At 44.3% G+C, this 4235-nt stretch overlaps 1 long non-coding RNA gene across 1 annotated transcript; it reads right to left on the reverse strand.

Annotated features, from left to right (window-relative positions):
- Positions 1 to 544, reverse strand: LOC308329275. The gene is made up of 3 exons (XR_013965371.1): positions 425 to 544; positions 191 to 244; positions 1 to 77 (listed from the first exon to the last, which is right to left on the reverse strand). It is a non-coding gene; the product is annotated as an uncharacterized lncRNA (long non-coding RNA).
- Between the last annotated feature and the right edge of the window lie 3691 nt (positions 545 to 4235).

Here is a 4235-nt window from a genome sequence, read left to right on the forward strand (position 1 = left end):
CAAACCTGGGCAGGCTGGCTTTCATAGTTGTCTGCAGCTTCGGCCAGGAGAAAGACGGACTTGGGCGGATCTGCGTTCTGTTGTATATTATACAAAGATTTAAGTTAAATCTTAGAGCAAACAGCAAAGAACCACCGAGAAAAAGCTAGACCGTGTCGGGTAAATACATTTAACACCAACGGTGACCCACCTCCATTGTGTTAGTTTGCTCTCCTGTAGGCCTAGCTCAGCGTTGATGTTCTTCCTAACAGAGGAAGGCGATTGTTAACTCACTGCACAGTATACGGTACATCAGTAGGCTATTTAGAAACAAACTAACATTTTCATCGTCAACATAAGACAGAAATAAGTACCGCCATTTCCCGTTGTGAATAATGTGTAGATTAATAATAAAATAAAAAGAGTTTTCCAAAACTTTTCCTACCGTGTTTGCTTCAGTTTATTGTCTGCGACTTCAAAATATCGACGGCGACGCCCGGCTAGCTTCAGTTCAGTGGCTACTTTAATTTGGCTCACTATTTGGCTGCAGCCGTTTGAAATTGAATTTTAAACTCAACTGTAACCTCGCCTCGTCAGACTTTATCCTACGCTGATTGGTTGGGGGGGGGGGGGACTGCACACGCTCCGCCTCCGTGGTCGTGCGCAAGCCAGGTTCGAATCAGTGTTGATGACCGCTTATAATAAGCGACTTTGGGCTTGTTTCCTAACTTTCCTAATATTGTTAAACCAGTGTTTTATTTTCAAGTCAAGGACTCCAAAATGTATATATTTGTCTGTGGGCAGACCCCCATCTGAAAACATTTTATGCCAGGGACACCATACAAAATTTGTGTTTAATATTAAAATGTGGACCAGGGCTAGACCATTGATTGATTGATTGAAATCTTTATTAACAGTTTGCAGAATTACAGTACATTTCAAGCACAAACTCAATACAAAGACTGTTAACTGTGAGTGGACGACCCAATTAAGCCTTACACTTGTTTACAACAGGGTCCACATTGTTCAATTCATCAAAACATTTAGAGACAAACAAATAGACACTTCTATGTAGTTAAAGAACAGAACAGGAATTCATCATATAGGAAGCGAAAAGGGAAAAAAAGTATATATACAGTGAGGGGAACAGGGGGATAAAAGAAAAGAAAACGAAAGACAGAGTGTAGGGCGCCTGCACACAACACCATGCGTTGATGCCATGTGTGCATATGTGCAGGCACCCAACACCACGTCCATACAAAAACATAGTACGATCCATAGTACAAAGACAGAGTGTAGGGCGCCTGCACACAACACCATGCGTTGATGCCATGTGTGCATATGTGCAGGCACCCAACAACACGTCCATACAAAAACATAGTAGGCTACAATCCAGATACAAATTCAGCTTTTACAGAGGCCAGTTTCGAATTGCAGCCATCCTGTAGCTGTAACTTGTAGACTAGAGTACACCAGTAAAACGCCTTAATATAGGTGACGGGCGACCGAAGGGCTGAGAGCCTGAGACACTAATAATACCATTATAGCAGAATAATGTCAGCACTGTCATAGAAGTTTCATTTTAAATTGTCTCATAAGCAGGGGTGTACATTAATATGTCGGGCTAGTTCTCAAAGGAGCAGCGGTGGCCGAACGGAGCGGTCTTGATATCGGAATTACCACCGCTGAAGTGCCCTTGGACAAGGCATTGAACCTCTACCATGAAATGTTGGCCTGGCTGTAAACAAGTTATTGAGCTTAGTCCAGTTACCCTGGGTAACATAGTACCTTTCCTTTCCTTACCTGGACATAGTCCACCAGATGGAGCCCTCTGTCACAGAATAGTAAATAATGCCAAATAGCACGGATTGGCAATTCCATACATACTATACAAGTTAAAGCCACGCCTATGTCGTGGTCAAAACAGTAGTAGTGTAATATGTAGGCCTACAGGTATTATATTTATAGGTGTGTATATGTTCGGAATTGCCGTACATAGACACGTTCTATTTACCCTAACCCCTAGGGTGTGTGTGTGTGTGTGTGTGTGTGTGTGTGTGCGTGCGTGCGTGCGTGCGCGTGCGTTTGTGTGTGCGTCTCCATCGAGACTTTTAAATCTCGCCTAAAGACCCACCTTGGCTTTTAACCCCGCTTGAGTTCCTTCGGTCCTTGTATATGTTTTGTCTCACTGTGATGCTGTTGCTTTTCTGTTGTTTTTTAGTGTCTCAGTTGTTTTCACTGTTTTCTCGCTGTTGTTTTTCTGTGTGGTAGCTTTAGTGCAGTTGTTTTTTTATTTTTCTTCTCCTGTACAGCACTTTGTAAACTCTGAGTTGTGAAACGTGCTATATAAATAAAGTGGATTGGATTGGATTGTGTGTGTGTGAGAGAGAGAGCGAGACAGAGAGACCTCATTAGCAAACTTGACCTGGGTCCTGGGATTCAGCTAAACCGGTTTTACTGTATATTCAAGGGGCCGAGCTGTCACAAATTGACTCAGGGGTTCCACTACAGTCACACACTACTACACAAGTAGCCTACACAGGCAATACCTGCAGGCCAATGTCTGTCTACATTCAACACAATCACTGGCCTGATCATCCGCCATAGCAAAGTGTTGTGGAAGCCGCTATAAGGATAAGGTTAATTATTTAACAACAGTGTGAATAAGTGATTTTTATTTACCTGTGTAGTTGATATACTGTAGATGTCTAATGAAACCTGATGTAGGTAATTAGATTTGTAGCATGTTCTTTAAAGTTATACCTGGCTGTAACATGCTCAGACTCTGTCTAGGCAACTAGACTCAAACTAATCAGTTATGTGATATGACTGGGACAGTCATATCACTGGTGGAGCGGAGCCTGAGGAACCTTGCGGCTCAAGAATCCGCCACTCCTGTATGAATTCAGATTCAGATTCCTTTATTTGCCATTGTGTAAAACACATAGGAATTTGTTTTGACATTTGCGTGTGTGCATTTATTTGTATTTTTACATATAACAAATAATAACAACAAACAACACAAATACAACACTGTGCAAGAAGTATAAATATAAAGTGCAGAGTTATGGAAGTGCAAACATGTCCGGTGACACTCCCTAGGGGGCAGGGGTGGGAGGGAAACCAGAGTCATTTAGGCTGAGGGGAAAAAGCTCAGTCTGTGGCGGGCTTTTGTAGCTTTCGGCAGCCGCAACCGTCTCCCAGAGGGGAGCAGGGTGAGGAGGCCGTGGCCAGGGTGGGAGGGGTCGGCCATGATCTTTCTCCCTCTCCTCAATGCCCTGGAGTCATGCAGGGACTTGAGGGAGGGCAGTGGACGGCCAATCACCCTCTCCGCAGAGTGTATCACCCTCTGCAGCTTGGCGAGATCTTTTGCAGCTGCAGCAGGGTGATGATGGAGTGTGTGAGGATGGACTCAATGATGGCTGTGTAAAACTGAGCCATCATGGTCCTTGATAGTCTGAACTTCCTCAGCTGCCTGAGGAAGTACAGCCTCTTATGGGCCTTCTTCAGGAGGGCCATGATGTTGAGTTCCCACTTCAGGTCCCTAGAGAGGATCATGCCTAGGAACCGACTCTACTGGGGTCACCTGGGTGCCTCCCAGCATGATGGGAGGGGACGGGCTGCGTTCCTCCTGAAGTCCACCACCATCTTTAGAGCATTTAGCATGAAGTGTCTGGTGCTGGGAGTCTGGTGCACCGCACAGGTTCTGGCTGCACCTGGAGTGGACCTGGTGAGACGTAGGAGTAGAGGGGCCCGGACAGGAGTCAACCCGGCCACAGAGCCTAGTCCTTCCACGCGCCAGACCTCCTATGCAGTCCGGCAGAGTAGTTCGGGAGCAGCGGACTGTTTGGCCCTGGTCTTTCCATAATGTGACTGATCGTGGGTCGCTGCAGCAGTTCAGCTGGGTGTTGTGTTGTCAATAAGCTGTATGGATCAGGCAGCAGTGGTGGAAAAAGTACTCAAATATTTTACTTAAGTAAAAGTCTAAATACTGCAATGTTGATGTACTCCATTACAAGTAGCCTATGTGACGCATTGTGAGCTTGTATATCGGCTATTTTCAAATGGCCGAAATGTATAGTTGAAGTGTTTTCTAATCAAAATTAAAATCTCTAAAGTAACAAAAGTTTTCTAATAATTGTAGTGTAGTAAAAGTACAAATTTTGTCTCCGAGATGTAGTGGAGTAGAAGTAAAAGTATTGGAAATTGGAAGTACTCAAGTTTGTACTTCAAAATTGTACTTGAGTAAATGTACA

Source organism: Protomyctophum bolini (genome assembly GCF_963924005.1).
Source record: "Protomyctophum bolini genome assembly, chromosome: 15".
Lineage (NCBI taxonomy): Eukaryota > Metazoa > Chordata > Actinopteri > Myctophiformes > Myctophidae > Protomyctophum > Protomyctophum bolini.